The sequence below is a fragment of the Pocillopora verrucosa genome, chromosome 4 (genome assembly GCF_036669915.1).
Source record: "Pocillopora verrucosa isolate sample1 chromosome 4, ASM3666991v2, whole genome shotgun sequence".
In the NCBI taxonomy this organism is placed as follows: domain Eukaryota; kingdom Metazoa; phylum Cnidaria; class Anthozoa; order Scleractinia; family Pocilloporidae; genus Pocillopora; species Pocillopora verrucosa.
This window is the reverse complement of record NC_089315.1, coordinates 2,886,634-2,899,359: the sequence shown is the minus strand read 5'-3', so window position 1 is coordinate 2,899,359 and position 12,726 is coordinate 2,886,634. Positions and strand designations below refer to the sequence as shown.

General features: G+C 36.6%; 1 pseudogene; it reads left to right on the top strand.

Annotated features, from left to right (window-relative positions):
- On the top strand, window positions 1-10,368 carry LOC131794456 (uncharacterized; annotated as a pseudogene).
- The last annotated feature ends 2,358 nt before the right edge of the window (window positions 10,369-12,726 follow it).

Below are 12,726 nucleotides of genomic sequence, written 5' to 3'. Positions count from 1 at the left end.
ATGGAAGGACTTACGGATCAGCTCAGATATTTGTAAGTACATTGGCTGTACATTGCTTTTCTTTACCTGGTACTGGGAAGTGCGAGTTTGAAAGGAATAACTTAACATACCTCGGTTATTTTGTGGACAATGGAAATCTTCAGTGTACTTAGGGTCCAAACCACGGGTAGCGCCTCTTAACTTCGCCCATTTTATTTTTCTTTTTTATTGAAATGTTGGACCCACCATACTCACTCCCTCACCCTTCGATGCCCACTAGAAGATATCTCAATTCTCTTTACTCTTGCTAATAGGTACCTTTCAGGAAACGAGCTAGAGACAATAGGTGATGGCATTTTAAAACGACTTAATTATCTCGAAATATGGTGAGTGATTTAAAAATGCTTGCATAAAACAGGTGAAACGGGAAAAATTTCGGCAAGGAGCAGATTTAAATTGGCAGAAATAAAGAAAGATTTTATAGCATGGCATAAAGAAAACAGTCACTCATCGCAACACGCCAACTTTATTTCAGATGACACATATACCCTCGATCATTTACGAGTTACGATGGAAAACAACAGAAAGGAAATTGACAAATACAAAATCAATGAGGAAGTAAAAATTACAAGACAAAGAGAAAGAAGGAATGTGCGTGTACTGATCAGAGCCCATTACAACTCCTTTATATTTTTCTGTTTGCTTGATTCGTATAGCAATATGGACTACAACAAGGTGACATCTGTACCAGATTTAACAGGTCCTGAAACTATTTATCGATTGTAAGTAGCTATTTTACCTTTTTTATACATAGCACTTTTTTGTGTCATGCATCGAAACAAATCTCATCTCATGGATTCCTTACGAGTGGGCAAGGTGAACGTGTTAGCGATAAATTTAACTCGAGATGTAACGTTTAAATAAAAGACAGCTTCAAAACACATTTAAGAGCACCGAATATAGAGATCTTCTCTACGTAAATGAAACTTGTTATTTCAACTCCGATAAAAAATGAAAAACCCTTCTCCTAAAAATTGCCTTCCTCCCACAAAAAAAGCTCGAATTTAGCCTTTAGCCATGTTCGCAAACTAAAAAAAGAAACCTTCGTGAGAAGTGAAAACCGCAATCAAATCCGGTTACCATGACGTCATTTTTTATGATTGTTCTTTCAAAATATATTATGTTAATAAAAGTAGCATGTTATGCTATCAGCCTTGTTCGATTTTTTTCCAAATTGTGCTCAAAACTATGCTCGTTAATAAAAATTAAGCAACTTTTTGCAAAAGCGTGCTTTTCAAAAAAACAAAACAAAACAAAACAAACAAATCTAAATTATTCATTTAGTGTTAATAAAGCATTAAATCTTCTTTATTTTTTAGTGAACTTGGTCTGATAGGACATAATTCACTGCTACACTTGAATCACACTAGAAGCGGTGAATTAATATGTCAAAATGTACGATGTCAGGATGATATTTCTCTTCGACGCTATTTTGTTTGCCATGAAAGTAGGAACCGGGACGGAAGCAATGTTTGCTTCCGGTGTGTCTAGTCCTCTTGACGGCGAACGACTCAGTTTTTGGTAACCTCTCTCCCTAAGACATCTCAAAATTGCAAATAGTCTGAACCGTGGACTAAACTTGGAAATATTCAATTTCAGAGATAAAACAAGTGATGAATGAAAATTATTCCTTCATAAACAAAAAGAAGAAAAAAAAAAAGAAAAAAAAAGAAAAAAAAAGAAAAAACAAATGTGCTGATTATGCTAGCAGTGCTTCGTTTTATAAAAAGGAAAGAAAATCACTCGTTTTTTCCAAATTATGCAAAATTGTTCTAGCACAATCTATAAAAACTTGACTAAAGTATACTGGCTCATGTAATTCTTTCAGTTCTAGAAAGCTTCGTAGCTGTAATTTACCTCCGAGGTCCTTTTATTTGAATTTATTATTAGTTAAATTGGTCACTTTTAAATGTTTTACAAAATAAGCTACTTCTGTCCGTCTAAAGTTGAACATGCCTGTAACATTTTAAAAATCTTGAAATCTGCTGTTATTTGGAAAATCGTTAATATATCATTAGCTTTATCATTTCCATGTATCAATCTTTTAGCAGTCACTGATACACTTTCCATCTACTGATTGACTAAAATAATCATAGAAAAAAAATGAGACAACTGAAAGTTAGACATGTCATACATGTGGCCTGTACTGCGTGGGTGTGGCCACCATATGGGTTATTCTTTTATCATCTTATTGAACCAAAATATATTTTCTCGATCAGCATCAGAAATTCGAACTTTACTTGCTTAGACTCTTATGTTCGTCTCAGAAATCTACAACACAATCGAATCACAGATTTATCGAGGATTGTCACATCTGGAATTGTAAAAGTGTATGAATTGTGAGTATTTGGTCTATATTAAACTGAATGTTTCATTTTAGGTTATTTGCCAAGAAACCAGCTTCTTTTCCTCTGGATGCCTTGGGTTATATTCAAGAGTGCACCAGCTCTACTAACGTTTGAAAATGCTGTTTTTATCTTGTAGATTGTTGGACAACAATAAGATCGATCACCTTCCACCAAACATGTTCCAGAATACTCTCGTATTTGGAAACATGTGAGTAACAGAAACCACGACTGCAACGGAAGTCACGCGTAATTGCTTTCATCATTTATTTAGAGACATCCACACGCCTACGGTTCTAAACATGAGCAGGAAAATACATATTAGAGAACAAAAACTTACAAACAAACTAACAATAAATAAAGATATTAACCTTAAGGGTGCATAGCTTTAAAGGAAAAGAAAAAAAAAAAAAAAAAACGAAAACGACGACGCTGCTCTTTAAAACCTGACAAATTACCTAACATAATTACATATTATTACGCAATGGTACAAACATCAATCCGTATGACAATAAGTTTCGCGATAAAAACAGCCATGATGGAGCTGTGACTGTCATTGGATAGCGTTACATAAAAAAATAAGTAACACTTGATGTACAGAAAACCTGGGTTTGATCTTTGAATCATTTACTTTAATTGAGGATGGTTCTTCTTCTAACCCATTAAGCCCTGAAAGTGACTAGCATTCTCTCCACGAAATCAGCCCAGAATCAAACATTAAGGTCATGGGAATAAAGGAAATGATCACTTACTAATGGAGTTCTTAATTGTTAAACAAATTATCCATGTTAGCATCTTAGGAAATGTCAAGAGAACAGTATAATCTCAGGATGCAAAGAATTAAATTCGTCTCCCTTTAAGATTTAGGCGTCTATTTTCTTGACGATAACTTTATTTTTCTCGTCTTTCCATAGTGATTTGTCGTTCAACAAGTTGCAGTCATTACCTGATAACGTGTTTGCTAGACTCAATCAATTAAACATTCTGTAAGTAAAAGGTGAAAACCAATGTAGAAAGTAATCAGCTCACTTGTTCCAAATGGAACAATACAATATTAAATAATTCATCAGGTCGAGATCGCGGCCTCTTAAAACGTTTACCTTCTTAAACAACTGAGTATGTAACCCAATACGGAGTGAATTTCATAATTGACTTTGTGGTGCAATCCTTGATACTTGTCTTCAAGAAGTTTGAAATAAATAAGGCATGCTACTCGTGACAACGGCTTATTGCAATTTCCAAGTGATGAAAACACCTATATTAAATGAAACAAACGAAACAGGACATAATAAAAGGATTATTTCCAGTGACTCAGACAATAACCCGCTCCTGTTCTATGTTTGATATCTCAGTATTATTTTATTTTTCCTGTTTTTAGGATGCTAACCTTCAACAGGATCACTTACATTAATAAAAACACATTCAGTGGACTTTCCGGTTTGACCACACTGTAAGTGTCTTCTATATATTAAACTTCTAAAGAGGTGTAAGTCAGGGGTGCAAATAACGTTTTTCATAAGCAGCGTAGTAGGTAGAGTAGTTGTATAGTGGTGTTGTAGATAACTGTGCCTGAAAAAGAGGCCTTTATGCCCCTTTCCCCTAGGAAAGTCAGAGGACATTGTCCCTCAGGAAAAAAAAAACAATCGAAATATATAGCTCAAAAGTGTTATTTCCACCATTATGAGCATCAAAAAGTTTACTTTCCAAGGTATTTCTAACCAATCTGAATGCTTCGTTGTGGAGCGTTCGTGGAAAACCGAAGCAAATTCGGAAACCAATGCCTTGCGGGGAGGCTCTCGTTTCAAGAAACCCTTCCTCCCCCCTCCCACCGACGGCCCGTGACTTTCACGAGAGCCTGGCTGCAAGCTGAACATACGGCGGTTAGAGGTCTGATGGGCAGCGGTAGATCACCAGTTAACTGCTTTCACTGAAACCCTGTCAGTACGTCCACTAAAGTGCAGGAAACAAAATAGTCGCTGTGCCGCATGTAAAAGGGTAGTCATTTTTAAAAATGATCAAAAACCTCTCAATCTCCCATAAGTTCTCTATTTAAAAATATTTACACTCAGTTCAAACATTGAATTCTAGAGAAGTGTAACTCAGGAGTTTTAATAACTTTTTCTACAAGCGGTAACGCATGATATCATGCTCACCCTTATCCAATATTTTCCTAGTATCAATACAAGTATTTGAGATAGAATGTGTGCTCCTATTGGTTAGTGAGGTGTACGTGCATTTCACAAAGGTCTTAGAAGACGCCGTATCAATTAAAAAGTTTCTTTATCGTAGAAACAGTAGTCGTGAATTAAAAGTGAATAATTTGGCTTGTTAACTCATTTATTCAATTCATAATGTATTTAACTATGAAACTGTTATGAGTAACTCATTTATGACGTCATGTCCCTAATCATTTTTCTCATAAGTTAGGAGTTTTCTTTTCAATGTTATTGCTAATCAGTGCTAATCAAAAACAACCCTACATTTACTCTTAAAGTTTTTGATGAAACTCCCTGCCTGGAATACATAATGTAAGAATAGACTTTGGTTCAGAGATTTTCCTGACATCATGAAATGTTGTAACATGTGTATTGTAGTGTATCATTACTAATTACACAATAAGGTATGAGTTGCTACGGCTTCTAAGATATATCCAGTTTGCCGTTATTCAGCAAAAGGATTATATTTTCTTCTTTTCTTAATCAAGAATATTTTGATTAAGAATACAAGGTCACCGAACGTATTTTTTTCCTTAGGCTTCTTCACAGCAACCCAATTAAAACTATTGAAAGCAAGGCTTTTGACGGACTTGCACTGGAGCAGTTGTGAGTAAATTAACGAATAGACTAGTTCCCTTTAGAGCTCTGAAAAGGAGATAAATATCATGAGCTGAACGTTTTCTTGTCTCTTCGGTGTATGTTAGAAGAAAAAACAAACATATTTTAAAAAACCGCGCTGATATCGGAAGCTTTTACAATGTCTATCAAATCGTTTCTTGTGTAATGAGGAGATAATTTATTTTCAGAACCATCTTTGATAATCCTTTCAACTCGTTACCAGATGGAATTTTTGACAAAATGACAAACCATACCAAAGTGTAAGTCAAGCTGTATGGCTTAAACAGACATCGTCTAATATTTTATTGTAGACTCCTAGATTATGGGCACTTTAAGATATACTTTATATATTCTCCGGCTAACCTGGAAACTTCGTACTGCTAATTAAATTCCATGAGTTATCATAATAATTTCCAAAAGCGTTTTCAAACACACCTAAGAACACGAGACAAACTGACGTATATTTACGAAAAGACGAGAGCACCCTTGACGCAGAAACAAACCTATTAGTATTATTATCATCTTCATCATTCTTATTATCTTCGTCGTCGTTGACATCTTCATCATTATTGTTACAGTTGTTGTGTTGTAGCTTTATTTGTGTAGCCTATCTAGAATCGGTTTTCGTACCCTCAGTAGTTTTCACTTCCGAGTAATTTGAGGGGAGGAAGGGAATTATCGGGTGATGGTCTGTCAACTAATCCAAAAGAAGAAGAAAAACCTCAAGTCACTCAAAGTTATTGAAACCTGAGTTTGTTTTGGCGACGTGGGCCTTTTGACTAATTACTAATTACCACCATCCTCATAATGATAACGTTGTCTTTTACATCCAATCAGTTTCGATTCAGGTCACTGACATGTTTGTCTACAGGTCACTGACATGTAAAACTCTTCGCCAGCTGCCTCAGGGAAAATATGTGTCACAAATGTAAGTAGGCCTAAACTTTTTTATACACCCTATAGAATCAGCTTCGACATTTTCCATTGATGGACATCTGCACTATCGATTAAGTAGCTTCTTTGACTTAAGAAATTTAATATATGTAGTTATTAAAAGTTAGCCGTAGTATAAGAATAAAGGCTTTCTTAGTCTAGTCATGATACGTTGAAGGTCTTGAAAATAGCTGAAGCGTTGTCTCTAAAAGACAACATCGTCCAGTGCAAATTCCCTCCTGGCTTCTGTTGCACCAAAATTTCCATGAATCTTAACCGTTTTCATGTTATTTTCATGAGGGTTTTAGTTTGATTTCAATATTTTTGGGGATTGCTCACTTGGCTAAATTCATCAGTGCGCACCTCGAAAGTGAGGCTGGTGAGGGCGGGGGGGGGGGGGAAGAAATCGAATTTGACTACGTAAACATGCGTGGGGCCTTTTGATTGGTATACAGCCTTAGTGCCTGAGCTCATATGACATGAATCAAAAATATGGTAAATGCGGGAATTTTCTGAAGCATACATTTCGTACAGCGGTTTTAACTATTTGCATTTACTGGATATGATCTTAAGGTTAGAGCAAATTCGGTCCTGCACTTCACTGGGTTTAAACCATTTTAAAATCCAATGCTAGGTTACGGGTTAATTGTCATCTCATTTCCACGTCTCTTTTGGGGAAACTCAAAATGTTTTTCCACGCGAGTTTTTGATTTATTGTTATTATCCAATCTTCAGTGGGTGTGCTCCCTCGACATCTCTGTATCTCATCTTGGACAACGACCTAAGTAACTTCAGATCTGGCTTTTCGCACTCAGGTTTTGTGTGCCACGACTGTACAACCCATAAAAAACATAGTTTTACAACTAAGTGTAATAACTGCAGTCTCTGTCCAGTTGGTACCTACATGTATACTGATGAAAATCGCTGTCTAGAGTGTCCTGCAGGTAATGAGAATAAACACCTATTTCATCGTTAATTTAAAAAATTATATAAACAGTAACGTATAAGCGCCGTTTCTTCAAAGTATCCAACAACGCTTTATATCATAATACTGAAAATTATTTGATAAAATAATGAACAATAGGATATCAATTAAAAATGTATTTCAAGGAAAGGTCTAAGCCACATAATTGAACTTTATGATATGTCAAATATAAATTCGTTTAAAAAGAAGAGCATTAGGCTTAAATTTAAAGGGGATTAACGACTTGCACCTCCTCATAACCACTGGTGGAGAAATCCATAATACCGGTGCATTATATAAATAAAGCTCTTTGACCAAACAACCGAAGACTGTATTTTGGTGTTACAAGCAAAATCTACAAGAGGATGGCAAGGTTCTTAACGTTCCTGTGAGTAAATAGGAGCCATATCATTTGACGATTTGAAAGTTAAAAGTAGAGTTTTATAATCACTCTGCTCGGCCACTGGTAACAGGTGTATCTTTCACAACTTTCTCAATATTATAACCAAAAGCAAGCAACAAAAAATAACTTAATGGTTGCGCAAACCATAACATTTATAAAAATGCTTCCACTCTGTAATTGTATTTAATGATTGAATCCCTCTTTATTTTATAATATGATATCTTCACAGGTGGCTTTTATCAGGATGAAATGGGACAAGTTGAATATCAGAAATGCAGTAATGGTACATTTGTTTCGGAAGAGCAAAGTCCTGGAACCAAAGCTGCCGATTGCGTGGCCTGTCCATATGGTAAGTGCAGTGCTCGCTTTCGGCAAATTGCAATTTTCTTCGATTAAGATACGCTTGGATGACACTGAGTTTTAATGAAAGGACTATCTCTAATTGTAGTTGTTGTTGATGCTATTTGTTTTAAGTGAAATGCAAAGATATCTTATTTTAAAAAAGTATCCATTTACTACTTCTGGAAATGGAAAGACCAATCTGAAAAAGAACATTTCAAGGATTTTGTTAACAATATTCATTCTTTTGGACCACACTACAACAAGTCATATTCCACGTTCGATACCTCACTTCCGAAGCCACTGAAATGTCCCCATGCAAAGTCCTGCAGGGGTGGAATTGATGCAGAATGCCATCAAGGATATCAAGGGACTTTGTGTGCAGCCTGCTCTGAAAGCTTCTATTTTCGCTTCAACTCTTGTTTGAAATGTCCCCAGTTAGCTGTAACAATAACTTCATCCATCTTGGTAATTGTTCTTTTTGTTGCTGTGTTTCTAATGGTTCTTTGGGGTGACTCCAAACGTGCAGACAATAACCGGACAGTTGCAGATGTCATCATGTCGTGCTTTAAGATTGTGGTTTGGTTTTTACCAAGTCATTGCCGGTATTTTCTCGGCATTGGCGAAAGTCCAATGGCCAGTCACTTTGATCTCAACGGAGAAGGTTCTAAAAGTATTTGAAGGGAACATCTTGCAGTTCGCTCCTCTTAGTTGCATTCATACTTCTCTTCGGCTTGATCAGCTTGGAAAGTTCACGATGATTGTTGTCATGAATGTCTCACTTGTTGGCCTGATTTTCTTGGATCTATCTCTTAAAAAGCGCCACATCGTGAATAAGGAGGACCTTGACGAAGACCAGAAAGTTATGGAAGTTGAGAGTCTGAAGAAATCTTGCTATCGGAACATTTTCCTATTGTTGTTGACGACCTACCCCACGACAAGCAAATCCATCATTCAGATTCTTCCTCTTCCTGGTGCCTGTGTAGAAACTTGTTTCACTGACGACAAGAGCGACTGCATCTTCCTGCTGAAAGCTGACCACTCCATCCAGTGCTTTACTCCTCGCCACAATTTGTACTGGCTCATGGCGTCTATTTTGGCATTATATCCCGTGGGATTTCCACTTTTGGTTCTGTTTCTCAGTTACAAGTATCGCGAGTCCCAGGAAAACGAAGCAATTTCTTTCGGACTCAGAGTGTTCTTTGAAAACTATAAGAAGAAATTTTGGTTTTGGGAAATCACAGAGATGTATCGCAAGCTGATTCTAATCTCGTTGATTTTTCTTTTTGGATCAAAGAATCTCTCTCAAATCGGTCTCACAGTTCTGACAGTTAGTGTCTTTGGAGTTATCTACACCTTATTCCGACCAATCAAGAATAAGTTTGAAGACCACCTGCAAACGTTTGTTCTTTGGATCATTTTCTTTGACGTTTGTCTTGGTGCAGTTTACACAAACTGGGATGAGAGTCAAGGCGAGGGCAAGAACGACTCCATCTTTGTAAACGTCCTGTTCGTGGTCCTCAACGCCTCTGTACTGTTGCTTGCCATAGGTAAGTTAACATGCTGCTTTGTTTTCGGTATTGAATGTGTATTTTACTCATTTGCCAAATAAGTTAAGGAACGCTAGCTTGGAATGTGGGGGTTTTCTCAATCCCTCAGCTTTCTCGTTTTAACCGCAATGAAAGTATTATAATAAAATCATAAAGTAACCATATTTAGGTTATTTAGGATTCTTGACTCTCTATAACACTGGCTCACACAATTGTAACCTTAAAACGGATCGCGATGTTTGGTCAATTCTTCTCGCAGCTTAACTTTTCCTGTAAGTGGAACTTTTAGACGTTATAATCCTGACAGCTGAGTTATTTTCTCTATTCATGTCATGTAGTGTTCCAACATTAGAGTATTGGTAGAAGACAGAAAACTGTGAGGTACAAGTAGAGTATAATGAATATTGAAATCTTAGAAAGGAATCCAAACCACTGTGCTAACGAAATGTCAACACCCATTCTCAAAATGCTTCTTAGCGAGAGCGAAAACAAAGACAAATTTCAGAAAAAAAGGGACACCTTACTGTTTTAAATGCTTTCGTGTGAGATTTGAATTAATTGTTTAAATGATGAAATCCGTCTCTTTTTTCTACTTTGCAGGAAAAGGAATTCTACATGTGAATTCCATTTGGAAGTACATTACCTTCAACCCGATCCGATGTTTCATTTTCCTTCGCCAAGGAGTATCACATCTCAAAAATAGAATAGTCAGAAGAACAGGAACATTCGATGAATTTTCACACTTAATTGAAGAAAGCAACTGAAGAACGTCTTTGAAATGTTTGTCTTAAAACTATTTTGCTATACCTCATGAAATATCTCGCTTTATATGGCTTAAACATTTAGAACTTGCGTTGAAATCTCCCTGGCTATTGTGAGAATTCTGGATGACATTTCATTGCAACTAAAGGCACTAACGACTCCCGCAAAGGCTGTGTTCTTCAAAACGCAATGCGTAGTTTTTTTTGAGTCTTTAATTTAAACTGAGATAATAAGATAGATTATTTTTAGATTATAAGATAGTTTATTTTTAAGGAAAAAAAAAACAAAAAAAAAAAAAAACAATGAGAACGTTTTGGTTAGTTCGAGCAGATGTGACTTTGACGCACCATGGCTACTGAGTTAATCTCTCTCTTTGAATGTTTTGTATAAAGTCGTTAGAAACCTTTATTCGTTGGAAGCATATAAAAACTACAAATGGCGTGGCACGTTAAATTTGGACAAAGTCAGGACTGTACCATGGATATTAAATAAGCACGGCTTTGCTCTTCTTTTAAAAGTGTCTCTAATATATACATTCCACCTCACACCACGAGTCTGCTCTTTTTTAAAACTGATTTTAAAGGACTCAATTTTAAACACGCATTTATCCAGTGCCTCGTTGACTAATTAAACCTCGTGGAGGTTAAATACTTTGCTCCTTTTAAGACGAGCCAGATTTTTCCCTTATGTCTTTTCATCGGCAGCAGTAAGGAAATGCGTTTGGGATGAGTTAAGGAATGTCGCAGTCTCGGCTAGAGGGTATAGCAGATGATGTTAAAGTGCATCATTTTGAATCACCATGTCACCCAAGGAGGTTGCCACGAGTATCGAATTACAAAGCAAAAGCATGCTCGTGATATACGCCACAGTTCGTGCCATACGCTTCGCGCGTAAGGTAATGCGATGTTTAACACAAGGCTGAATCCAATGAGACCGGAAGCAGTTGGAGAAAAAAAAAATCATCCTTTTATTCTTTCAAATATCTGAATGAAAATAACTCACACAGCCCAGACTGTGGCGACGATTGCTTTAGGCCGAGTTTTTTCCATGCAGTTAATGTACTTCAGGAGAATAGCCAATAGCAAAGAACCGAAGCAAAAAGACTAAGCGTTGTCAGCGACAAGCTTCACAAACTATTTCTGCCCTGCAGTGAAAAAAAAACAAAAAAAAACCCAGGTTGATTTTTCCAGCAAGGCTGATTGGACAACTAAACCGACTAAAATGTCGATGAGAGCAATCGAGAAAATGAAAATGTTGATAACAGTTCGGACAGCACAGAATTTAGGGATAACCAATGCGATTCCATTCTCCAGTATGGCTAAAACTACCGGCACGGGATTGACGACGCAGATGGCAATGAGATAATCACGAGGTGTTGACGATAGCTTTAAGTTTGGAAAGCTCTTGAGAGAGAGTTGAATCTAGACGAAGTGTTTTTGTTTTATCGGTGTAGTTCATTTGATACCTTGATGTACGCCCTAAATAGATTTATTTTGGTATCTACGCTGATATTAAGAACGTCAACTTGAATTAATTGTGGGAGTGGAGCTGTTATATTGTCTAACGATATGAAGAAGAAATACGAGAAGAGAGTGGAGAAGAGAAGTGTTTTCTCGCTGAAGCTATCGTAAAAGTTTTTCTTAAAATGAGATATCATTAAAATAATTTTAAAAAATGTTTATTCTAGAAAAGTTTCACCGCTCTCATGACCATGAGGAACGAGCATCAAAAGCGTTTTATGGGTCACACACTCTATGATAAGAATAAAATGTTTTCGCACTTATGTAAATACTGCAATAAAAGTAGAAAATAGATCAGAGCATACGCTTATCACAGGTCTTAAATGTCATATGGAAAGTTAAGCTCGGTAAAGAAATATGAATTAGTTTGCCTTTTGATAAGGAAATAACTTTTTAACGGGTCGGCAATGATAACCATGCAGCTGTCATACACTTCACTGAAGCATCGTGGAATCACGATATACAGTGAGCGCTAGACTGTATTGGAATTAATGAAGTTTTTCGGTGAATGGAAAAAGCGCTCTTTCTCTCTTTTCCTTTTCAATCAGCACACCAACGAGTCTACGACGAGTCGGACGTTCAAGGGAACACAGTGTATAGGGAGGAGTTCAAAAGTTTCCGTATGGTTAGCTAGCTCTCTTGGAAAATCTTCCTTATTCAAATCTAAATAATTTCTGCTACAGTTTGCCATTTTTGGCGCAAATGAATTCGCTTACTTGATTGTTACCTGTTTCTGTTTCCTGTTTCTGCTGCCAATCTTAGATTCCACGCTGTTTCTTTCATGAGTTGATTCCCTCACCTCAAAAATTTATTCTATGAGTTTGCTCAAAATTACTAAGCGGAGTTATCTTTAATGATAAATTTTGAAACCTTGTTTTACAATATCAGCTGTTGCAAGACGCGAGCGACCCTTTTGATGTATTCTCACGCCTAAGAAAATTGCTTTCCCTTGTGCTTCTCGTCTTTCTCTTGGGTCTTGACTCATGTTCATCATCTAACGTACCTTTCCAACAACTTCACCACAGAGAAACATTTTA